The following is a 27,189-nucleotide window of genomic DNA, read 5'->3' on the forward strand; positions in this document are numbered from 1 at the left end:
AAAAAGACAATGTATTGTAAAAATGTATATTTTGACTCTAGTTGATGTCAATCAAAAGAATTAACCTTTAAAAGTGCAAAATAGATACTCTCTCACTAGAATTCTAGAGAGAGTGTTAAAATAAGCTAATGATATGATGTGTAAGAAGTGCATTTAGGCAATGGAAAGTGCTTGTAGGTGAATGCTACTTCAAAAGTGCAAAGGACAAGTTTCCAGGGTCTTAACAAGAAACATACATGGAGGAGCCGCCATGGTATTCTCCAAGGCATCAATAAATGGCAATCCATGGCTTGAAGCACGCCACTAAAATGTCAGTGCCTTAAACTTTATCGATTCCTCCTCACAAACATGCATATACAGAGAATGTATCGATTTGTTAACAGTCATGAAGGTACACTTTCAACTTCGAAAGTCTTGTCACATAGAACATTATCTTACTACCTAGGGATAAACATCTCCTACAATCAAGAAAAACATGGGCTGCGACACTGAGGCCGAGTCAAGGCATCCAAGAGGTATTTCTCCTCAATGACACCTGCATAGAGATAGCCATGAATTCATTTATTGTTGCAACAACCAAGGGAAATAAATCTAGCCTCCAAAATAGCAACAACCAAGAGAACAAAATGTATAGATACAATCAAACGGATTATGTTATGAAAGAAAAATACCTTCCAGTCCATTAAGCTTGCATTCCTCAATTCATCCACATAAGGTTATTTTGTGCTTATAATTCCCTGCAGTAGCAAGTAGAAGCATGTGGTCCCTGCTCATAGCTTACAATAATTCCACTTCAAAAAAACTATTTCAACCTTTACTGCCACAATTCTTGTATGTTGTTACCAAGGTGTCTTAGCACTATCCAAGCGTTAAATTACGCCACTGCGGGAAGAGATTGCAAGCTTGAGACTAAATTATGTCAAATTCACCTTTTAAAGACCTTGCAATTCTTTCCTACAATAGTTGGAAGCATATGGTCCCTTCCCGACTGTCAGGCATAGCTAGAATTATAATGGTCTGGGCACCATATCCAAACTCGAAATCAAGCGATTGCCAAAAGAAATCGGAAGCTTGATAGGCATTGGATTTACAAGCCACAAGTTTTGACTTTTTTAGACATGGCACTGCGGGAAGAGCAAGATTGAGACTAAGTTCTACCAGGTTCACCTTTTAAAGACCTTGCAATTCTTTCCTGCAAGTTGGAAGCATATGGTCCCTTCCCGACTCTCAGGCATAGCCAGAATTATAATGGTCTGGGCACCATATCCAAACTCAAAATCAAGCGATTGCCAGAAGAGATTGGAAGCTTGATAGGCGTTGGATTTACAAGCCACAAGTTCTTACTTTTTCTAACCTGTCAAGCTTGTGATTCCTTCAAGCAAGGGCTTGAAATATGTGATCCATTCCACTATTTCGAAAGAGAACAAAAGGAATATTTTATACATGATCTATCCAACTGTAAAATATTTTCTCTGGTAATTTCTTGATTTTCTCTAGCAAGGGAGATCACAAGCTCAATCTTGTGAGCACTTAAGCTTAGAGACTTAAAAAAAGATCATGTGTGCATAAACTACATTAGAAATAATTACCTTCCAAGCACAATAGACAACTGTTGTAGGCTAAACATTCCAAAAGAGCTTGAATAATCCTTCAACGTTCCCATAAGATCCTGGTAGCAATTCTTGGCCAAAGTGAATCCTGCTATGGCATAAGCATGGTAAAAAACATGTCTTTTTTGTTCTCTGGTGCGTCGATGAGTGAAAGCAACGTTGTGACATTGAAGACCAAAGAAAACTCTTGCACACATAACTTAAATTAGTTAGACTAGAAGCACATTGCCTCTGGATATGTTATGTATGAAAATTATTGGTAAAGATAACCCCAACAAGTCAAGCTAGGGTGTAGGTTAGGTACACCTTGCCAAAAAAATGGTAGTATTGGGTGGGAGTTCAAAGATTTACACCATTGAAAGACAATTTTAACTCAAAATTTTGTATTGAATTAAGAGTCCAAAATTGACATTTGTTACTCGATACATAAAATGCTCAAATTTCAAGTGCTTTAGCCAACCATTGATTGACACCTATAACCATTGATTGACACCTATAACCGTTGATTGACACTGGATTCTAGGCACATTCCAAATAAAGTAGACTAAAACTCGGGTGGGTAATGAACTGCCATTAGGGGATGCATTTTCATTGGCTTCTCTCCACTAGCTAATGTGATAAAGCATCGCCCTTAATAGATCTGATCAAGGCCAAGTACACATTCACAACATATTTTTGGGACGGAGACGGTCATGCATCAGGCAATCATATTTTGCCCCCTCAATATGGCCATGAGATGGCCATGCAGCAAGCAATCATATTTTGTCCCCTCAATATGGCCATGAGATGGCCATGTAGCAGGCAATCATATTTTGCCCCTCAATATGCCCAGCAGCCTTTGACAGTTATTTGTGCAAGCTTGTGATTATGAAGGGAACAAAGTAGCTAATGTATTCATTATTTCTCGATATTGTTTAGGCAATAAGTACTAATCGAGAATTTTTAGATTCAGCCTAGCATTCTCTTGAGTAAGCAGGGCTTTATCGATACATGCACTTTGGGGCATTCACAATAGCCATACATGAAAATTGTAGAACGTGAATAGAAGGATTACAAGAGGAAAGACCCGCAAATCATCACTCCACCTCTTGGAAGCTTTACAAGAGCCCCATGTGAGGGCTTCTTTCCCTCAAGCAAGGCATCACCGTGTCCTGAGTTGACACATTCAACAATGGAGGTCGATCGCATGAGAAGCCTAGGCACAACTCAAATGTCTGCATTAATGGGTCCTCCGTTAAAAGGTCAACTATGGAGCTTGTTTGAATGAGAGGTGTAGATGTGAGTAAGCTATGTGACAGAAAGGACCAACAACTCAAAGAGAAGGCTCTAGATTCTTCTCTTGGTGACCAAGAAACCAACTTAGGCATAGCAACACATCAAATATGCTTGTTGAAAGTGACATTTCTAATGGAAGTGCTTATATTGCAGTGGAAACTTGTGATAGTCATGGTATAGATGGCAACGAAAATCAAGAGATGTTTAGCTTGGAAGATCATGATTATGCTAGATTTTTTAGGGATGGCGATGATGATGGCGAAGCCAAAAACCTCCTTCCAGGATCTTATGAGCTTGTAGAGATGGATGCCACTAGGATTCTTACTGACCAATCTCATTTTTGTGAGATATGTAGGAAATGATTTAAGCGGGATGCCAATCTGAGGATGCACATGCGCGGTCACGGTGATGAATATAAGACTCTTGCTGTCCTAGCAAGGTGGGGCAAATCTTCGCATAGTCCTTCCATGGTCAAGCTGAGACGGTACTCATGCCCTTATGTAGGATGCAAAAGGAACCAGAAGCACAGAAAGTTCCTACCCTTGAAAACCACTCTGTGTGAAGAATCACTATAGGTGAAGCCACTGCCTTGATGGGTGAAACTGCTGATCGGGTTGACATTCCTAACCTAACTATCATGGGTAAATAAGTCCTTACAAGTGATAAAAGCCACTGCCTTGATGGACAAAACTACTGATCGGGTTCACATTCCTAACCTAACTATCATGGGTAAAGAAGTCCTTACAAGTGATAAAAGTGGCTAGCAGCGTCCTATCTATCCAGGTAAGCTTTTCTTGAAGGTAGGAGGATGACATTAGCAGAAGAATTTTCTTTCCTTCATCTTTGCAATTCATGCACGTTGAAACAAAGCATAGAAATTAGTAAGCAGGGACAAGGTGGCCAAACGTGAAGACAAGAATTGCAAAGCCCATTACTAAATGAAAGAGAATAACTATTAAATTGAATTCTAGAACACTTGCACATAAAGAATGTAGACACACACACGCACACACACACACACACACACACACACACACGAACAACTGTTGTTGCAAATCAAGTGGTAATAGCACTCACTATGTAATTTTGTCTCTGTCTCTCCTCTTGTCAGCAGCAACAAGGTTTTTCTCTCCTCTTGTCAGCAACAACACGATTTCATAGCTCTCTCTCTCTCTCTCTCTCTCTCTCTCTCTCTCTCTCTCTCTCTCTCTCTCTCTCTCTCTCTCTCTCTCTCTCTCTCTCTCTCTCTCTCTCTCTCTCTCTCTCTCTCTCTCTCTCTCTCTCTCTCTCTCTCTCTCTCTCTCTCTCTCTCTCTCTCTCTCTCTCTCTCTCTCTCTCTCTCTCGTGCAGATGAACGCTTGTTGCTCACACTATCGTTTAAAAGACTTCTTTTTTAGAAAGCCCGCACGACCCTAAGAAAATAAAATACACTACCCAATCTTGAATCGAAATACTACCATTTTCAAATAGAAAGAAAACAGAAAAAAAGGAGGCCTCCCTCTAAAAATTCACACACTCTAATGAAAGCTCTACAAGTGGAAAGGTCAATTTTTTTGAACTCACTCGGCCCTATGTACATAGGGCAGTGCCAACAAAGCAAACTAGTCTTGCTTGGTGGGCCTTTGCGGTACATACTCTAATAGATTTTGGAGCGCAGCTGGTTAATTGGTTATTTGGTTCTGATTGCTGTCGCCTTGGGTTTTGTTGTGGTGACACGAGAAAATGAGTAGAACCAATTGATAGGCACCAATAATAGCTCAGCTTGAGACTTGATAATCATTGGGAAGAAGCAAGTTGTTTCCCATAGTGCTCCATATACGACAAATGGCTACTAAAGAGGGTAATTGAATCGAGCAAAAGGGTTGCAACTTAACCTACTTGGGTAGTTTTTTGCAGATTGCACCATTCAATCTAGTAATATCAACCATTTAGTATTTAAATCGTGGAACCATCTTTGAGACACCCATCTTATTCTCAATCAAGCATAGTCAATTTTCCTTTATTTCAACATATAGGTTGAATTGCCACATTGTGAGAAAAGAAATGCCTGTCTATTTGATATAGAGATACAATGATCAAACTGAGCATGCACTCATGAGCAAAACATATGGCTAAACTAAACTTAAGGAAGCTTTGACAAACTCCAAAATACAAAAAAGCATAAACAGAGTATAAGTATTGAACCACACTTCGTAAATCGATAACAGATTGGATTTACACATTTGCTGGTTCTGCTATTTCTTGGAGATTAGTTCTTCAAGACTGTGCATCCATTTCTACCACAGAGGCAGAGTATGTTGCATTGAGTGAGGCATGCAAAGAAGCTATTTGGCTTGCTCGCCTAGTGAAAGATCTTGGATTAGAGCAGTGTATACCAATTTTTCATTTTGATAGTTAGAGGGCTATTGCCTTGGCTAACAATCCTGTGTTTCATTGAAGAGTGAAACACATTGATGTGCATTATCACTTCAGTCATGAATGCCTGGCAAACAAGAGCCTTGATTTAGTGAAGATTCCTACGTCAGAGAACACAGTGGATGCACTCACTAAAAGTCTCTCCAGCCATCAGTTCCAGCATTGTCATGAGTTGATGGGCATTGGGTGAAGAGTGGTTCTCTTCCATTCTTATAGTATCTCACATTGGCCATCAAGTGGGAGAATGTTAGGTTTAATGGCCATGTGGCCGACCACCCATCACTAACTGCTACTAACCCTAAGTGTACAACATACACTTGTGTGAGCCACTAACACTAAGTACAATGTGTATTGTGCATTAGTGCATAATATAGAGAAGAAAGAAAGGGGACACACAGTATGTGTTGGCTCTCCACCTCCAACCTGTGTGTGTGGCTATGGTGGTGAGTGTGTGTGCGCGCGTATTCCTCTTTTGTTGTGCTCTCGGCTCCTCCCCTTCACATACGATGGGCCAAAAAAAGCCAAATGTATAGACCTAGCAAAACCAAGAGAGGAACCTAAGTTGGCATACATTGCATTGACCTATTGGGAGAAGAGGAGCTATTGATAGCAACACTCCAAAAATATAAAGATGTGTTTTCATGGTCATACAAGGATCTAAAGGGAATAGATCCAAAAATCTATCAACACATGATACTCCTTAAGAGTGATGCCAACCCTCATAGACAACGTCCTTATACATACAATGAGACATTTGCCAAAAAGATTAAGGAGGAGATAGACAAACTCAAGGACGCTAAGTTTATCTATGAGATTGGACACACTGATTGGGTATCCCCGATTGTGGTAGTGTCCAAAAAGAATGGAAAGATACCGGTCTGTATATATCTCAAACAGGTAAATTTTGCTACCATTAGAGACAATTATCCCCTACCAATAATAGATCATGTGATCAAGAGAGTTGCACGGAAAGAGGCTTATAGTTTCTTAGACCGATTCTCAGGCTACAACCAATTGACCATAAAACCAGAAGATCAACATAAGACGGATTTTACAACAAAGTGGGACATATGTGCATACAAGGTGATGCCTTTTGGTTTGACCAATGCACCTGCCACCTTTCAAAGACTAATGAGTCATGCATTCAAGGAGTATCTTAGGCAATTTTTGGAAATATACATGGATGATCTATCTGTGCATTCTAAGTTGAGGAGGGAGCACATAACACACTTGGAGAAAGTCTTTGAGAAGTGTGCAAATCTTATCGTATTTTCTTAAACCCTGAGAAATGTGTCTTCATAGTAAGGCAAGGTAAAATCTTGGGACATCTTTTAGGAAAACCTAAACATACACCTTCGCGTTCAACCAAGGCAATCAAAAAGGTTTGGGTCAAGAAGACCGTGATGCAATCAAATCCTAAACAACAATGGATTCCCAAAAGAAATTTTACCCACTTTCAAACACTACTAATTGGATCTACTTCTTCAAACACAAAGCCTGCTCATCCCAAAGAACACAAATCTTCGATGCCCAATCAGTCACTTCTCCTTGGATATCAAAGCCAATCCGACAAAACCAAAAGCAACCAGCACCAACAACATGGCAATGGAGACCAAAACAACTCTTTTAGGCATAATACTAAGTTGTATTGCAAATACATGAGAAGGGAGATGCTAGATTGAGAGTATGTATATATGAGTGAACATAATAATTTTGGCAAAAAAAATTGCCAAATAATAATAATTAGAGGTAATTTTCTTTTAATTTCAAGCTAAAAGACAGCTTAAAAAGTAATAAGTTGAGCCAGGACAACCGAAATTGACTTCTGAAAGCAAACGCCAAATCTACAAAGCAAGGGCTTCAGACATGGAAAATGTGAAAAGGTGGGCACCTATCAAATTTTGGGCCAACCTGTGAGGGATCAAAACTACAGATTAAAAGTAATTTAGTGACCGAATGTCCAAATGATGAACTGTTCAAACCGCAGGTGGTTTGATAGAAGAATATGAGCAATCAAGGTAAGTATGCATAATCATTTATAGGTAGGTCGGGAACGTATAGTCAAAATGGGGTATATCAAGCTCATTTGCATTCAAAGAGAGAGAGAGAGAGAGAGAGAGAGAGAGAGAGAGAGAGAGAGAGAGAGAGAGAGAGAGAGAGAGAGAGAGAGAGAGAGAGAGAGAGAGAGAGTTGGGAAACCTAGAGTTCTCTGCCGCAGTTTTACATGTTGTGACCACCACAATAGCTCTTATTGCACCACACTTGTCAGGTATGATCATAACCCAGTAAGAACAATTATACATATGCTACACTGCACCAAAAACATCAAATCAATAGAGCAGATCAAATCAAAGAAGGAAAATCTGAAAAATATTGCAAGACCCATTTGAGGCATCTACACATGTCAGAACCACAAAACTTTTCACCAGTAGACTCCTGACACTTGGCAAAATCAGCCCAACTAATCACAGTTACAAAAGGTTGAGGAACATGGATGTTCCCAAAACCCTAATCAAAAAAAATTTGGGCAGCAGACTCCCCATAAATTCAAAAATACAATGTGCTACTCAGATTTGCAAACCATGCTCCAACATGGATCGCGATTCATGTACCCTAAAGACAGATTCATTATAAAAACTCAGCCTATGGTTAGAGGTAGCAAGGAGGAGCATGCCATGAAATTTGGGAACAAAATGGATCACCAAATCACCAGGAACCAAGAGATCTAGTGGTTTCAGTCTGCAAATGGTCATTTTAGGTATAACCTGTGCTAAGATGATCATAAATCCAAAATTCTATCACAAATGTCTTAGAATATGTGTCAAAAACAAACCCACCAATTTTGGTAGCATTTGACCTCAAAACATGGGTTGCGATCCATGTATCTCTCAACAAATTTCTAACAGAATTCAAATTTACAATCAGTAGTTCTATACAAGAGAAATAATGAGCAAATGATGTTAGTATAGTACATAAAAGTTGATTTTGAAGCTCAAAGCAGATGTATGAGAAACCAAAGTGCCAAAGAGAAGCATTCAAACTTCAAAGATTGTGAAATCTATCTAAAAGTGATTTCAAAGTCTTTGAACTTACTGAGCTAGATCTCCAACCTCAAATGGAATCAGAGAGTATTGAAAATTATTAGGCAATTGGACAGCAAGGTGATCCTTGGACACAAATCACCAGAAGGCAAGGAAACATCAAATGCTAGCCAAGGGAATTGATCAAAAAGGAAGTCAAGAAAATAGATATGGTCAAAGTCAGAAAAATATGGCCATAAATTGAGAAATGAAGTAAACTTAGGAAAAACATGTACAAACTTGAAAAATTTTCACGAGTGTGCTAGGATGGACTATAGGAGCATGTGTGCCAAATGGCATTCCAAAACCCTGCCAAACATGGATCACGATCCATGTACTTTTTTCACCCAACCAAGAATGGACATCATGCGATCCATGTACTTTTTTCACCCAACCAAGAAGTATCAAGTCATTTGGATCTCAAAATCCCAACCAAAGAGCTCAAATTCTCTAAGTCTATATTTTTCAAAATTTGACCTAAAATCTTAACCAATGATCCAAACCCCAAAATGTTTTGACCAAAGAATCACCTTGATGTACCCAACCAGGTGGTATAATCAAATCATCAAAATGTGCTCCAACATGGATCGTGATCCATGTACCTCAGAGCCAGATTTCATATGTGATCTCTTGCCCTTGTGACTATAGTTGCCCTAGATGCATTGGTGAATTTTGGTCAAATTTGGAATAGTTTTGATAGAGTTATGCTCGTTTCTCATTTTATGGTCAAAGTTTGTGTTTTTTCCATTTCTTGAGAAACTTTTGGTCATCTCCTAACTCTAAAATCAGCTTAAACTTGGTCACAGGATGCCCCGCGGGAAAGTCGAGAAGGAATGAAGAGTGGCACCTTATGAGATCACAGATATCTCATCAAATGAGAAAGCTCACATCATCAATTAGGAGCTATAAGCAATACCCGCAAACATCTTCATCGAAAAGTTCCAAGCTGTCGATGGAATGGTAGTCAAGACCACCATATTCTCCAAGGAATTATGGACAATACACCAAAAATCTAAATTACTAGAAGGGGCCATATGCTTACATTTGGATAGCTTCTTCAGATTACTGCCATGGGGAACATATTTTCAGAGATCCCATGAACTGATCAGCTCCATTCAATACAATGGGGAAACAACACTAACAAAAAAAGATGGGGCTACATTCAAAGTAAAGATCACCACAGAGATCATCATTGAAGCTCTCCACTTGCAGCAAGGAAACTGCAACCTATTGTGCAAGACCAAGGAAATAGATAATGACAAGGCCTTCCTGAAGCAGAGGGGCCACAAATTGACATATCAAGATCTAATCTACTCCGAGATGGAGCTTCCTCTACGGTTAATATCACAACACTTCAAAGTGCAAAAGCCATCTTGTTACACTGAACCAATGTTGCATATGGCAGTAGTCATAGCCATGGGGTTGATAGAAAGAAGGGTGGTCAGCTACGACTTTGAACTTACATCCTTGAAAATTTAGTGCAAGCAAACATCAAAGGGAGTGATAAAATAAAATCATATATGAATGTTGGACCAGTGCTGACCAAAATTGCCTACGAAGCCTTAGGTGTGATTGATGAATTATCACCTATAAAAACACAGTTGGATATAATTCATAAATCCAAAAGAGCAATGAAGCTGATGGCAGGACCATCTATAGTACAACCATTAAAAAAAAAAGCAAACTAGGAAAAGCTCTAAAAAAAACTAAGCCTGATAGCGAAGAGACAGAATCAGACGTGCCACCCAGCGATGAAGTTAAATCAACAATGTCAGCTCCCTAGGCCAATTGCCCACAAGATGCACTCAAATCCTATTGGATGGCCATAGAGGTGGACCAATGAGAATTAGGCTAGAGTAAACCTAGTTTAATTAATTTAAAAACACTTCATAAAAGAACCAATAAGAATTAAGCTCTCTAGAAGATTATTGGCCAGTCTCCCAAGGGGTCCAATGAGCATTCAGCAGCCCAATGGCTTGCCTGATTCCTATTGGCCAGAAGACAAAGGGTTCCAATGAGAGATTAATTGATTTATTTAATAACCTAAAGCTCTCACAAAAGGGGAAAGGGGGACACATGTCACAAGCCTATCACTTATGCTTCTCAATTTTCATTGGCTAAGCTTTGCAGGGTCCAATGGGGTGCTAGCATGAGTAATTTGCAAGAGGGGTCGACCAAGAGAGAAAGAGAGGGTCTGATTTTGGCAAGGCATTATCACACACACACTCACACAATCTCATGTGTGAAGCAAGAAGACTCTCTCTCTCTCCTTCTCAAGCTTTAATGGAAAGCTCTTCATTTACCCAAGCTTGTGAGAAGGGAGTCCTACACCAACAACTCTTGGCTTTGTTATGCAAATCCAACCAAGAGACAAGCTTCAATGCATGCTCATCTCCTCTACCATGCTAATTACTAAGCTATGCTAAGCTTTTATGAGTGATTATGTGAGGAGATATACTTCTTTCTTGTAAGACTACTCCTTCATCTCAATCTACTCTCATACCCCGCTAGCTCTCACCATCTTTGAAGGTGTGTGAGGTCTTGGGTCTGAGACCGTGAAGGAATTGATATTGTGTTTTATAAGTGTTTGCTTAGTGCTTGAAGTTTCCATCTTCATTGCACTAGCTAGTTATTGAAGGAACACAAAGAATTGTATTGTAAAATGTCTCCCTTGATGGCGGAAACCTATAATACAAAGCCTTTTGGAGGGGGGATCGGCTCCATGTAAATCCGGTCCTCAACTATTGTCAATAGCTTAATTTCTCTCTCTTTTGAAGTATGTTCATGCCTATCTAACTAGGTGTTATGCTTTTTGTTTCTCTCTCCATCCAAACACTCTTGCTATGCTCATTAGCAATCTATTCTAATGAAATGCTCACTATGTTCATGTTATTTTCTGTTACACACAAGTTACTAGGCCATTAAATGTTACATTGGTATCAGAGAACAAGGTTTCTCTTTCCTTAAGGTACATGGGAAAGAGTTTGCGGAGACGACGTTTCCCAAACACCAAGTAGAGCTTGTCACTCTACTATGGAAGATTGATAGGACTAATGTGCAGACATGCTTGCGGTAGCTTAAGCTCTCAAGCACCAAATGGACTAGTCATCCATTCTGGAATGATGTTGTAGGGTAAGATAGGGATCCTCTACCTGCTAGAAAAAGGACTAATGAAAAGGCTTTTACTTCTCTACCCCATAGTCGAAGACGACTATGATTCAAGAGAGAGGTAATGTCATAATAATAATATCTAATTCTCCTAAATGATTTTCTCATGTTAAAATGATCCTTTAATATGGAGAAGTACTAGGGAAGAACCAGCTAGAACATTGGTTAAGCTGGCAGACTGGCCACAATAGGGATCCAAAGGAGGGAAAATACAGATCCAAAGGGGGGGCCATCTGCAAAAGAGCAATGTGTAACAATGAGCTTTAAAGACCCTAAGGTTCAGACCATTAAGACTTCAAAATGCTAAGGTTCCAAAATTCAAAGGTTGTGTCCAATGGTCAAGCTTAGTGGAATTGGATGCTTTGTAGTGTGCCAAAAAGTCTTTGCAAGCTCCTACATAGGAGGGGGTCATCCCTTTTAGTAGGGGATGAGAGAGAAACACACACACACACACACACCCACACTCATACAAGCCCCTTTACACAAAGGGCACTGGTGGACATATGTCAACTCCCTAGGCCAATTGCCCACAAGGTGCACTCAAATCCTATTGGATGGTCATAGAGGTGGACCAATGAGAATTAGACTAGAGTAAATCTAGTTTAATTAATTTAAAACATTTGATATAAGAACCAATAAGAATTAAGCTCTCTAGACGACTATTGGCCAGTCTCCCAAGGGGTCCAATGAGCATTCAACATCCCAATGGCTTGCCTGATTCCTATTGGCCAGAAGACAAAGGGGTTCAATGAGAGATTAATCGCTTTATTTAATTACCTAAAGCTCTCACAAAAGGGGAAAGGGGGACACATGTCACAAGGCTATCACTTATGCTTCTCAATTTTCATTGGCTAAGCTTTGCAGGGTCCAATGGGGTGCTAGCATGAGTAATTTGCAAGAGGGGTCGACCAAGAGAGAAAGAGAGGGGGATGATTTTGGCAAGGCATTATCTCACACACACACACACAATCTCATGTGTGAAGCAAGAAGACTCTCTCTCTCCTTCTCAAGCTTTAATGGAAATCTCTTCATCTACTACAAGCTTGTGAGAAGGGAGGCCTACACCAACAACTCTTGGCTTTGTGATGCAAATCCAACCAAGAGCCAAGCTTCAATGCATGCCCATCTCCTCTACCATGCTAATTACTAAGATATGCTAAGCTTTTATAAGTGATTATGTGAGGAGATATACCTCTTTCTTGTAAGACTACTCCTTCATCTCAATCTACTCTCATACCCCGCTAGCTTTCACCATCTTTGAAGGTGTGTGAGGTCTTGGGTCTGAGACCATGAAGGAATTGATATTGTGTTTTATAAGTGTTTGCTTAGCGCTTGAAGTCTCCATCTTCATTGCACTAGCTAGTTATTGAAGGAACACAAAGAATTGTATTGTAAAATGTCTCCCTTGATGGGGGAAACCTATAATACAAAGCCTCCATGTAAATCCGGTCCTCAATTGTTGTCAATAGCTTAATTTCTCTCTCTTTTGAAGCATTGTTCATGCCTATCTAACTAGGTGTTATGATTTTTGTTGCACTCTCCATCCAAGCACTCTTGCTATGCTCATTAGGAATCTATTATAATGAAATGCTCACTATGTTCATGTTATTTTCCGCTACACACAAGTCATTAGGCCATTAAATGTTACATTGGTATCAGAGAACAAGGTTTCTCTTTTCTTGCTCAAGAAGAGAGGTCATAAAGCTAGCTCTATAAATGGTAGGTATTATTAATTGCAATTAAGTAGAATAGGGATTTTTCAGCCTTGTAGTGCACCTGCCTTCTTGTAGATAACGGGGCATCACTATCGAGAGCTATGCTCTTAATAGTGGAGTCCTACAGGGCTTGCCTACGGCTTAACCACTATTGAGCTATTAGAAGCTCAGTACTGTTTTGGTGTTGAAAGATCCTCTCTTCTATTCCTTGCAATTAATGATATTTGAGCCATGGGTAGAGTAGCTTGGGTGCTTTTCTAAAGGGGTAAAGAGGAGTAGCAACTAGGGCTTGAAGTGCCAAAGTACACCTAAAAAGTTTACACCTAAAAATTGTTAGAATGGCTGACAATAGTAAAGAGAGTGAAATTAATGTTGATAGCTTTGATTTTGCTAATGAGCGGGCTACTAATGATGCCCCTATGCTTGTTAACTACCTTGTTTCTAGGCTTCAACAAGCCATGGGCAAATCCATCCCTCCAAAGTGAAGTGCAACGGTAGCTTCGTGCTCATGGATTCTCCAAGCTCCCCACCATGGTGAGAGAGTACCTAGGAAGCCTCCTTGCGAGACTCCCAAAAGAGGCCTCTCTCAAAAAAGGTGCTATCATGAGTAATTTGCAAGAGGGGTCGACCAAGAAAGAAAGAGAGGGGGCTGATTTTGGCAAGGTATTATCACACACACACTCACACAATCTCATGTGTGAAGCAAGAAGACTCTCTCTCTCCTTCTCAAGCTTTAATGGAAAGCTCTTCATCTACTCCAAGCTTGTGAGAAGGGAGGCCTACACCAACAACTCTTGGCTTTGTGATGCAAATCCAACCAAGAGCCAAGCTTCAATGCATGCACATCTCCTCTACCATGCTAATTACTAAGCTTTTATGAGTGATTATGTGAGGAGATATTCTTCTTTCTCGTAAGACTACTCCTTCTTTATCTCAATCTACTATCATACCCCGCTAGCTCTCACCATCTTCAAAGGTGTGTGAGGTCTTGGGTCTGAGACAGTGAGGGAATTGATGTTGTAAGTGTTTTCTTAGTGCTTGAAGTTTCCATCTTCATTGCACTAGCTAGTTATTGAAGGAACACAAAGAATTGTATTGTAAAATGTCTCCCTTTATGGGGGAAACCTATAATACAAAGACTTTTGGAGGGGGGACCGCCGGCTCCATGTAAATCCGGTCCTCAAATGTTGTTGTCAATAGCTTAATTTCTCTCTCTTTTGAAGTATTGTTCATGCCTGTCTAACTAGGTGTTATGCTTTTTGTTGCACTCTCCATCCAAGCACTCTTGCTATGCTCATTAGGAATCTATTCTAATGAAATACTCACTATGTTCATGTTATTTTCCGCTACACACAAGCTACTAGGCCATTAAATGTTACAAATCTTGTCCTAGAAAAGCTTCGGACACAATGAAGCAAGCCATCGTGGGATGGTAACCTCTTTTAGCTATAGAGGTCGTTAGTTCAGCCACACAATCATCATTTGTTCTAATGGCCGTGTTGGCCAAAAGACGACAAAGGGGGATGCGAAGCAACAAGTGATTGTATGGCACAACATGTGCATCAATCCAACCCGATGAGATGTGGCTATCAACCATGGATCCAAAGAAATCAGCAAGAGGACAATTACCCGTGTTTTTTGTAAGGATGGTCATCGATGTGACTGCATCCATTAAAGGAGGCACCCATCCAACCATGGAACCGCTCTCTTAAGTGGTGTGAAGAAAAATTTCTTCTTGGGTGTTTTGAATCGTCATTTCTTATGGGCGGTCCATGTCTTTGACTGTTTAATTGTTGAAATTGGTATTTTGTTTGTTAATTAGGGTACTTATGGCTTCCAAAGAAATGATGAAAGGTGAAAGTAAGAGAAGAAGCTTGAAGGTGCGGGAAGAAGGTTAAAGAGAAATGAAATAAGAGAGTGGGTGGAGAAGGTTTGGAAAGGTATGAGGCAATGAAAAAAAAAATGTGTTTCATTTTTTTTCAAAGAGATAGAGATCACTAACGAGAAAGAAAGAGTAGAAGTGTGGAAAAAATAAACAAGATATAATGAGCTTTTATAGGAAAATAAAAAGGGGGGGGGGGGGGGGGGGGGGGGGGGGGGGGGGGGGGGGGGGGGGGTAGGGGGGGGGGGGGGGGGGGGGGTAGGGCGGGGCAAGGGGCGAGTTCAAGGGGACGAGGTTGGGGCAGGGTCAAGGAGGCAAGGCAAGGCGAGGGCCAGCGTGCTCCGCAGGGGCATGGACGAGGGTGTGCAGGGGTAGGGGCGGGCAAGGGCTAGGGTAGGGGGCGCGCATAGGGACAAGGGTCGGCAAGGGGCACGGGCACAATGGGACACGAGGGCAAGCACAGGAAAAAGGGGCAGGGGTCAACGAGGACAAATAGGAGATGCATCCACGTGGCAGTCCACGTGGACTGTGAGCTACACGCAATCTATGTGGACTGCCACTTGGATAGCTACGTGGCATGTCGATGTTCGCCTGGCATGCCATGCATGTTCCATCTAACAGGGGTGCACCGCATTGCTATTCACGTGGACACGCCCCCTAGGCCGTCTCTTATCGCCATCCCGTGTGAACCCCTCCGTCCCCATTCCCCCTCTCTCCAAGCGGTCGCCCGCTGTCGCCCTCGCCCCGCCCCCCATCCCGTGCTGCTATCCCCATCTCTCTCTCTCTCTCTCTCTCTCTCTCTCTCTCTCTCTCTCTCTCTCTCTCTCTCTCTCTCTCTCTCTCTCTCTCTCAGGGGTGCACCTCGTCCTTGTTCACGTGGATGTGTCCCCTAGGCCGCCATCCCATGTGAACCCCTCCATCCCCATTCCCCCTCCCTCCATGAGGTCCCCTTGTCGCCCCTGTCCCATGCTCCTATCCCCACCGCTCTCTCTCTCTCTCTCTCTCTCTCTCTCTCTCTCTCTCTCTCTCTCTCTCCCCCCCCCCCCCCCAGCCCCGTGGGAACCAGCCTGTATAAAGCCGGTTCACGAGGCTGGGAAGAGAGAGAGAGAGAGAGAGAGAGAGAGAGAGAGAGAGAGAGAGAGAGAGGGGGGGGGGGGGATGGGGGCGGTTCACACGGAGAGAGAGAGAGAGAGAGAGAGAGAGAGAGAGAGAGAGAGAGAGAGAGAGAGATTGTATTATCGTCATTGGAGGTCAAATATGACCTATGGGACCAAAGTTACATGTGATGTAGTATGTGTATGGTTGATGAGTGACTCTCGATGCTCCAAAATTGTGATGATGAGAGTCACAATGGAGAGCCCACATTGTGGCTGGGAGAGGAAAGTGTGTAGGTCTAATTCATGGCTCAAAATGTGAGAGAAGCAAGTTCGGATGTGACCAAAATCTGAGCACTCTAGTAGTGTGTGGTACTCAGACTCGCAAACTTGCAGTGAGCATAATGTGCACAGTCGATTTGACTCTTCTCCATTGGCCCAACGGCCTGTCTCACATCAAAGAAAATGGGAGTTGAGCCGAACGGCTGCGATAGTGCGTACCACGGACAAGGGGATAGGCTCAAGCATATAAGTGTGACTACAATTTCCTCTTTCAACGAGAAGAACATGGTTTTGCAGTTGGGGGCACTATGGGTGGTGTAATGTATGAAGCGTGACCCACCGAATTTCTCCCAATCCGTAATAAATTTGCGTTGTAAGAAAGCTTCATTCAGTTGGGAGTCAATTGAAGCATCATGTAGCAAGTGTAATGCATCCTATCTCCCAAACCACTTCTTTATGTCTTGCATCCATCCCGTGCTCAAGATCTTGCTTTTATGCGTCTTTTGAACTTTTTTGCTTGCTTCCCATGCACTTGTAGAAAGGCGATATGAGGGGGTTTGACGCATCTTTATCATGTACTCCACAACCTTTTCCATGCCCATAACCTCAGTTGGAAGAGATCATGACTCAAGAAGTAGAAGCATATATGGTGTTTGTGTCTTAACTTGGAGAAAGTTTGTAAGAAAACTCTTTTGGACATTCTCTAACTCTTTCCATGTAGACTTTGAGATGCTCCCACCCCACATTTCAACTCCATAAAGAAGAACGTGTGTGTGTGTGTGTGTGTGTGTGTGTGTGTGTGCGTGCGCGCGCGCGTGTGTGCGTGAGAGAGAGAGAGAGAGAGGAATGGGGGCGGTTCACACGAGGAAAGAGAGAGAGGGGGGGAGGGGGGCGGATGGAGGCCGGTTCAGAGAGAGAGAGAGAGAGAGAGAGAGAGAGAGAGAGAGAGAGAGAGAGAGAGAAGGGGAGGGATGGGGGGGAGGTTTACCCGGGGAAAGAGAGAGAGAGAAAGAGAGAGAGGGGGGGGTGGGGGATGGGGGGGGTTCACACGAGAGAACAAGAGAGAGAGAGAGAGAGAGAGAGAGAGAGAGAGAGAGTAAGAGAGGGCAATGTAATTTAAAGAAAAATAATTTTAATATGGATTTTTTAAAAAATTAAATATTACTAATAACTACTAAGATCAATATAAAATGCTCTTAAATTCTCTAAACACAACTAAACACTTTCATCTTTTCAATCTCCTGCTTATCTTTTCTACTATACTATCAGGTCATGCACTATAGTCTTCCCTTCTTTCGAAAGGGATTTTCCATTTACCAACGGGAAGATTCTCTTTGGTGCTAAATATCTATAGGAGCATGTTGCGCCACAAACATTTACTGCTTTGCATGCAATTGTAATTGTTGGTTTTCAATGGAAGCATACTAAAATTACCTTACATGGACGAGTTTTGAGACAGACTTTGTGGTAAGCTCACTTGCCACTATTGCGGTTTACCGCCCATTTGTTTGCGTACATGTGGTTGCTTCATATATTATGGCATGCCAAGAGATGAGAGCATAAGCACATTAATGGTACATCAAGGAACTCACCAACATGAAATGAGGGATGGGTCGTCAAAAGGACTCACCAATAAAACCAAAGAAATGGTTGCACGAGTTCTCAGTGTGGATTGACATGCAGGCACAAGAAAGGTACAAATGTGTGTGGCAAAGAAAAATGTAACAACAACTTTGCAAGAGGGGGGCTCTAGCCGCGTACTTGGTGAGCAAAAATTTCTAAATGTTGTTGAGGCAATGGTTCCCTTGGTGGAGGACACTTGGTGAGGATGCTTACATGTTTCTCTTGTTTGGACATAATATTTCAAATTAATTTAACTCTGAAATACAGGTTTCAAACGTCCATGGTTGCAACTAGGAATGAGCCAACAAGGGAAAGTTTTTGTGTGGACTCCTTGTTGCGGCTCAAAAGAGAGTGCACCTATGATTGTTTCCACAAAAACAGGTCTCATGGGCAAGGAGCAAAAGGGGAACGGTGCTCTGTGTTCACGACGTCTACAGTTGGTCTTGCATCTGGATTGGTTTTGGTTAATCGAATGCGACGAAGTGGACCTTTAGATCTTCAGGTGCAGTTTGATCGCACTCACCGAGTGGAGAATTGGGTGATCATGGCATGCCACATTTACAATCCAAGGTTTGTTGTCTTAGGAACATATTTGAAAAGTTTGGCATATCTTAAGAAACAACCAACAATGTGTTTACTAATGTGAATGACTTACCTCACTATTGCAACTTGTGAGATGAAAGAGGAAGACATGGAAGCACAAATTCTTTTCTAGTAGTGCATAAATGAAGTAATGGAGGCTCATGGATGTGAGAGAGCGGATTTCCATGGATTCATGGCGCACAAAGCTCAAGCCAACTAAAATACAGTTCGCATCATGTTCAATGGTGGCAAAGACAGTGTTCTATACAATCAAGAGAGATATTTCCTTTTTCATTGGAAATAAAGAATGGTGGCACACACTACAAAGTACATTGTCTCTTCATGTCAACAAACTCACAAAGACATGTACAAAAGTGGTATCAAGCCCCCTTTAAAGAGGCAGCTGCAGCAGAGTCTCATCTACTTCAACAATGGTGGAGAAATAAAAATTGCATGGATAAAAAGATCTCTGCAATGGACTCTTGGTTGAGTTGGTGTGAGGTGCGTATTGCACATTGGGGGAGCATCATGACAACAATAGAGGGAAGTGTTGATGGGGTAAACAATCCAAGAACCAACCTGGCCAAGAGCAAGTAGCTGGCTTGTAGGCGAAGGGTTCAAAAAACAAATCTCATTGTATGACACATGTACTTCAGATATGGAAAATGCAATACTACAAAGCACAAAGGCAATTTCTTACTCTCAAGGTAAAAATATTGGAAAGGGTGCTTCATTAGAGAGGCTAAAGGAAAGAGTTTCCAATAGTCCAGCACAAGTGATAAGAGTAGTAAATGAGGCTACATTTGGAGCACCCATGTATAAGGCTCACACCCCTCTTGAAAAAGACAAAGAAACCGTTCGGCAAAAGCGAGGGCCATCGATTGTGATTGATGTTGAGGATGAATCGACACATAGGCCAGAGTACAATGCAAAAACAGGAGACCGCACAACACACAAAAGGCCAAGGAAGATCATTTTCACGAAACATTTAGTGGTAGTAGATGGGAGTGACCATTCCAAAGAGAAGATGAAGTTTTGTGTTTTGGAACAAAAGGTCAATAAAGCTATGTGGGCAATCAGAAGAACCCCTCTAAGTAGTCGTGTGACATGCAGTGGCACGCCCAATGGTGGAAAAAGATGTGGACAAAATATCGGGACATGTATGGTGGATCATAATATAGAACCAAGGCTAGATCCTCCTCCAACAACTTGGTTGGCTGATCTAGGAACTAATCTTACTGATGAATAAGTTGAGGAACTACTTGAAGGAGAACTTCAAGTGGAGATAGTTGGAAAAAATTGAGAGAGTGCAACAACAATGCGAACTCCTCCTAGGGCTGTAGGTGATCCTCTTCCGCTTCAACAAAAGCAAGTAGCAATGGTTCAAACTAAGAAATGGCATAAGAGTCAAATTTTGGACTTCCATTTCAGAGGAGGAAGCTAAGAAAATTGGTCTCGCTCTTTTTTTAAAGGCTAAGGTGATTGAAGAGAAATGCATTGTATACAAAGCACATGAAGTCTTCAAGGTTGAGCGTCACGCAATACATGGACATGTGATGGTGTATGAGATGCACATCAAGGATAAGCCCTATTACACATGCCCTTATTTTACCGAGAGGGAGGCCAAGAAAAAATCTTATTTGGCTTGTAAGCACTTGTATTTTTTTTCTTGAGAGTTCATGGTGGATTGAGTCAAAATGAAAACATGTTCATACATCAACCCGTGCTAAGCAAAGTACATGTGTACAGAGCTTTTAGCCATGAACGCACATATCCAAACTTAGAGTAAAGCCCAAGATGGAGGATCAAGAGAGAGAATAAAGTTGAGAAGAGAGGAAAGAATCTTTTTGGAATCTTCTCATTGGATTCCAAAAAGCGCTCGCCAGAAAATTCTCACCAAAAAATATCCCTCCCTTAGGATTGCATGTCCTTGTCAAACTTCATATACCACTACTTTGAGGATTTTTTAAGGCCATACAATGCCTTATGCCAATCCTGCCCTCATATAGTTCTCAAATTTGACTTCAAATCCCACTGGCTATTTCATGTAGACATCTTCATGAAGGTCCTCGTGAAGAAAAGTCATTTTCACGTCCATTTCAACAAGTTCCATGTCCTTATTGGCTACTAATCCATACACAAGATGCAACGTAGTCATCTTCACCACTAGAGAAAATATCTCATTGAAATCCACGCCTTTCTTTTTCTTGAAACCCTTACCAACCAATTTAGCCTTGTACTTAGTCTCGGTATCCTCGTTCGTGTACTTTTTCTTGCACACCCACTTGCAAGCAAGGCTTGTTTTCCCTCTTACTTCTTCAATTTTACTTCAAAACCCATTGGCTATTTCATATAGACATCCTCATCAAGATCCTCATAAAGGAAAGTCATTTCATGTCCATCTGGAGAATTTTGTACCATATACATGTGGTAGTGATGTGTGTGAACACACTTGGACCGCCAGGGCATTTTTTCCCTCACTAGGATATTTTTTCCCCCATGCATTGTATATACACACATCACTCTAGGGCTAACTTATCTTTTCATTGCACATCAAGTAAAACACTCTCTATTATGTGCTTTGAGCTTCCTTCATCTTCTCTAAGCTGTGTGTGTTTTCTTGCAATCCTAATTCCAACAATTGGTGGCAGAGCAGGTTGTGTCCTCTCGAGCTTAGTCGCCAGTAGCTCCAGCACACGCCTGCTCACTTTCTCCAATTTCAATGAGCTTTGGTGAGCATTCACAAGTATGCTCAAATTTCTAATTTGAGCTCATTTGGGCCTCCGTTTCCACTACAGACAGTACTGCATAGTCTATTTTGTCATTTTGTGCAAAAAACAATTCAGTGCCATTTTTTGCATAATGGCAGTTCTTTCAATCTTGTTGATGCACTAGGCACAGGAGCATTGTCTGGTAAGATCATTAGGCTCCTTTCACCATATATATTGGTAATAACAGTGAGATTTGTAACTATTTCTAATGTTCTCATAACTTTGTGCACTATATTGGTTTTTGTTTCCATCTTCCAGGTAGAGATTTGTAGCGGTTTCTTTGTCTAACATTGTATACATCTTAGCCTTGTTCGTTATGTTGCACTAAGAATAACCGTGTATATGAACGAATCTTGATTTTTTTTGCAGGGTGTGTTGCATTTCTTTCATGTCTTCTTCAGGTGCTTCTCAACCCAAGAGCGTTATTGATTCATTAAAATGCAGCAATGTGCAAGATGATAATGGGGATTTCTATTGTTTATGCAGGCCTTCACAATACAACCAAACTCAAGAGAGGTATACTGAAGGGGCCAAGGAGACATATGGCTTCTCAGGTGCACCATTGGAAGGGAAGAATCATGGATTTCAAGAAGAAAACTCAAGATGGCAAGTTGCTAGCAAAGGTAAAACCTGTGTATATAGCTTCTTAATTGAAGCTTGACACATCCTTCTCCCAGCCTAAGTTTTCTGCAAACTGTACAGTGCCCTACTTTTGCTTACATGTTTTGGATTGTCCCATTTATGCTTTTACCTCTTAGGTTGTTTCAAATGTGTACATGGTTTGGTGTATTTTTATTTTATATATTTTTACATCTAACTTTGTCGAGTGGGAGTCAATGAAATCTTTTACAGGAAATTTTTAAGCTATACATGTGGACCTTGGCAAGCTATTATTGCAAAGTGTTACCTTGAGAGCATGTCTCATAGAAGAAGTTCTTCTATAGCCAATATTATGTCACATCAAGGCAAAATGGATGCGGTAATATGTCTCCCATTAACTTAATAAGCTTGGATAGTTTGTAATGGCCAAGACCAAACAATGCGTTGGGACCAACAACCAAAAGAAGGATGGAGGTGGATTTGCATGCTACAATGAAGTGTACCTATGGGTCACACTGTTGGGTTTCAAGCCCAAATTGTCGACACCCATGGGAAACAACTTTTATAGCCATGCAGTTACAAGAGCAATTGCAGTTCAGTTTTGCATGGGAAGCTTCAAGTTCTATATATACATGTAATGAGAAAATAATCAATATAGCGTTGTTTTTACTGTGTTGAGTTCTCTCTCTCTCTCTCTCTCTCTCTCTCTCTCTCTCTCTCTCTCTCTCTCTCTCTCTCTCTCTCTCTCTCTCTCTCTCTCTCTCTCTCTCTCTCTCTCTCTCTCTCTCTCTCTCTCTCTCTCTCTCTGTTGTAGCACTCCTGCACCTAGCCATGGCTTGCCTCAAAAGGCATCCCCCATAGCCCTGCCTCATCAACTGGTATCAGAGTGAGGCCGAACTTGGCTCAACTCAGCATCACGAGAACAGTTGCCTGCAAGATTGAGGTGCTAACTGCCATCGACATAGGTGGATGCTGCAGGCAGATAGGCTGCGTTCTTATCCACTCTATCCCTTCGTGGGCAAAGTACTCACACGCGCATAGCCATATGCAGACTCATAGAGCAAAGCCCTAAATTCTCTTCTCTTGGCATTTTGCACACGCTCATTCTCTGAAACTCTCGTGCAAGAAATCTACAAGGTCCATCGATCCAGCCTAATTGTGCAAATATTTGCAGGTTGTTTTTGCACCACAGTGTAGATTTCACAAACGATTGTTGAGTTTCAACACTTCGAGCAGCAATAGAGACAACTATAGAGAGAAGACACACATTTGAGAAAATGTTATTCTCCTTGAAAATTTTCTATTGATATGCCTCTCACATGTCAAAGATGGGAGACGTGTTTGGGGTTGTGAAGTTGAGCAACAACTGGATTTGTGCTAAGAGCATGGTACATTCAGGTCTATGCATGCTTTCGATGGGTCTGGCTTCTCAACCTGCTCTACAGATGCCTACCTCAAAGATGACAACTTCCAGCATGACATTTCCCGCACCAATAGTATGGCATCAAAGTGTTGTAATATTTCTGAAGTATCACATGATAGCATGGCAAGAAAGGAAAAACATTGGATTTATAGATTTTGGTAGGTCAAGCTTAAAGAGGAGTTTTCCTGTGAAAGTAGTCGGAGCAGCTTTTGGAGCCCCTACATGTCAACGCAGAGTGTTGTCTCTGAGGACAAACCATGGGACAGTTCTTCATCAATGTGTGATAGTCGGGTTCAGGATGAAAGGTCATCATTGTCCTCCTTAAGCAGTAGTGAAGAAAGTAGTAGCTCATGCACTTTAGAGGATGTCTATGAGGTACAAAGTTCCTATAAAGGACCATTGGCTAACATGTACGCCTTGGAGGAGACTCTTCCCCGCAAGAGAGGACTATCTGGGTTTTTTGCTGGTAAGTCAAGGTCATTTAGTTGTTTGGCAGTTGTCAATGCATGTGCGTAGTGATAATAGCAAAATCTCTACTAAGTTCCAAAACAAAAAAAAAACCGACAAAGTAGATTGTTTTATTAGCAATAGTTTCCTATCACAGTTTTGTTTTCAATTTTGTCTAGTATCAACACAACCATATAGTTTTTGGTTCAAAGCCTTGTTTTCAGCTTATGAATCATCAGTTACTGCCATCTCTCACACATTTGTACGGGTTAGACACTGCCACACATACATAAATGGTAAGACCTCCCAAAATATTGATTTTTGTTCTCATCCCATTTTTTGTCTTGCTTCTCATGAGGTTATTGGGTACACCTTAAACCCAAGGTTTGGCAGTGAACCAAAAACTCCATTTGTTTTGGTAGCTAATTTTTGACCTACACCCTATCTGTTCAAGGGGGGGTTCACTATCATAGCACCAGGTTATGGATACACATAAATCCTTGGTTGTGAGAGAACCTAAAACTAACGGTTGCCGAGTATACCAAAAATTGGAGATATCATGATAGTGATGTAGTTTGGGCTTGAGGGGGGGATTGTTGGGTTTCAAGCCCAGATTGTCGACACCCATGGGAAACGGGTTTTATAGCCATGTAGTTACAAGAGCAGTTGCAGTTTAGTTTTGCATGGGAAGCTTCAAGTTCTATATATATATGTAATGAGAAAATAATCAATATAGAGTTGTTTTTACTGTGTCGAGTTCTCTCTCTCTCTCTCTCTCTCTCTCTCTCTCTCTCTATCTATCTATCTCTCTCTATCTCTCTCTCTCTCTCTCTCTGCTGTAACACGCCTGCACCTAAGCTACCCTATTTCTCTACACATGGTTTTTTATAATCCTTTTATGTAAATAGCACAGTTGAGAAGTTTTTGACTTGTAAGGGCATCTCATTCCCATGATGTATCATTGTACTAGCTCAACCACAGATCCCTATCTTAATGAAAAATTTATTTTGCATCCCATCTATGTGCATAACTGTGTATTGTAAAGTTTAAGTTAAGTTCTTTTAGTTTTCAATTCAATTAAGGTGGTGCTTTGGGTAGTTCATTAATTTTTTAGTTGTGAATGTGTCAACTTTGAAAGTCATCTATGAAGTTTTAAAATTCATTTCTCCTTATCATAAAACTCTATATCTCCTACTTTCTATGCCAGTTTCTCCCATCTACCTCCATGGCAACACCCCATGAGGCACTCCTCATGTATCTGACAAAGATGGGCCTTTATTGATCACATCGAAGTACATGTTTGAGGACACAATTGACATAGTAGCAACATCAACCATTCACATTGATGCATTCAAAGAGTTTGTACATGGAGACACACATGTCCAAATATGCAATTGTTTTAAGAGACTCGCACCATGTAGTTATTGATTAATTTTCTAAGGCATATGTACAAATCTGACAAGAAATTCATATTTTCTATTGAGTTTTTTCAAAGGGCTTTCTAAGAGGGACTGCACGATAGATGAGGATGACCTCATTGACTTGGGCACGGGGTGTATAGGCACCCAATTCCTTAATTAGGACATGGTTCTAGCTTTATTGGTGCTTGAGGACACAAAAAGGGCTAAGAAAATCATAAAACGCAAGCAAGAAGCTCTCATAATCTTTGTTGACAAGAAAGATAGGGAAGTTGAAGAGATAAGTGAGCATTTTGTGGCCTCAATGGCACTTGTGATCCTATCAGACTCTAGCCCTACAGACGACAAAGATTGAGTACTAGATGGAGATGAGGTGATGGAGGACATTTCCATCTACTCACTTTGCATGCAATGGTAATAGAGGGTGATAAATTTCTTTTCCTCAACAACATTTCAAACATTGTGGGACTTTGAGAGAATAAAAATTTCTAAATTATTTCACGTGCACTCATTCATTGAGAATGGAGCTTAGGGAATTATGGACCTCGTGCTCTTTTAATATTTTTGTATATCATGCAAAGCCACTTTCTTGGCTCTCCATTTCCTATTCTTCTTAGTCATTAGTGGTGGGGGAGGAAGGGGTTGCCATTTCCATGCAAGCTCATGTACTTTTTTCTACTCTTTTGGGGCTATTTATTCCTCTATAATTTTATCTATATTCTTCTTCTTTCTTTGTCATGTTCACGGATGATCTAGTCTTGCATCGCCTCTATACAAGAAGTCCACTTATCTGGAAAAATAGGGTCAATTAGAAAAAGGTAGGTGGTGGCTAGTGGTGGCAAGATATGTACCAAAAAATCATGTGGGACGGGTTTGTTGAGAACCTAGGATAGTTAGTGCACCACCGCAAAAGTTTGGCGTAATGGATGTATTTTTGGGACCGAAAAGGGGAATTTTCCAATCATTTTCCAGCCACCATCCGGCCAAGATATTCCGATAAAAGGGAATATTCCGGCTATGAATTTTTGGTTTTCGGCAAGTAATTTTTCTCACCAATGATGGTTTCTCCTCGTGATGAGAGCCTTAAAAATGTGCATTTCTAGAATAACAGTTATAAGGGTAAATCAGGCTCCATACTTTAACAACTCTTGATGGCAGCCATTTTTTCCAATTCAGAGTTTATGAGTTTGTCCCATAGGTTTTACAGACTTTGCTTTGTTAGTTTTGGATCAATGTGGAGTTAGTTTATGGCCATAAGTCAAAATTGATGCTTTGCATACCACCATGTCATTTTCTAATGCCATCGGCATCAGTTGATGTTTCTCAATGATCTAAATAAGGTACATTGTCTATAACCTCCATCTAGAAGCTTCATGTGTAGTAGTTAGAACTCAATTCTAACACTTTGCCAAAAAAGAGATTATTATCTATAGACCCCCTTGGACCCTAAGTCAAATGGTCATATGATCTTGTTGAAGTTTTCTCTATGTCTATGCTATGGCTCTTTCCAATTTTGGTTCAATTTGGTGTATTGAGCCAGTCGCTATGTTCAATTTTGCACTCATCTATCCCAAAGAGGCGTGCTGATCTAGGATTTTTCTTAAAGTTTCAGATTGAGCCTTGATTTTTGGTTTTTCGTTTAGTGATTTTGGTTTTCTGGTGAGTAATTTTTCTCCTGACGATGGTTCTTCCTTATAACAAGGGCCTTACAATTGTGCTTTTGTAGAATAAGAACTACAAGGGTAAATCACTCTCCATATTTAACATTGTTCCATGTCCATCTTTAAGGGGACAAAGTGTCAAA

The 27,189-nt window shown here is 41.0% G+C and overlaps 1 pseudogene; it reads left to right on the forward strand.

Moving 5' to 3' along the window:
- The first annotated feature begins 23,416 nt into the window (after window positions 1–23,416).
- LOC147428670 (uncharacterized) lies at window positions 23,417–24,036 on the forward strand (annotated as a pseudogene).
- The last annotated feature ends 3,153 nt before the right edge of the window (window positions 24,037–27,189 follow it).

Source organism: Adiantum capillus-veneris, chromosome 23, assembly GCF_014529385.1.
Source record: "Adiantum capillus-veneris isolate H3 chromosome 23, ASM1452938v2, whole genome shotgun sequence".
NCBI lineage: Eukaryota > Viridiplantae > Streptophyta > Polypodiopsida > Polypodiales > Pteridaceae > Adiantum > Adiantum capillus-veneris.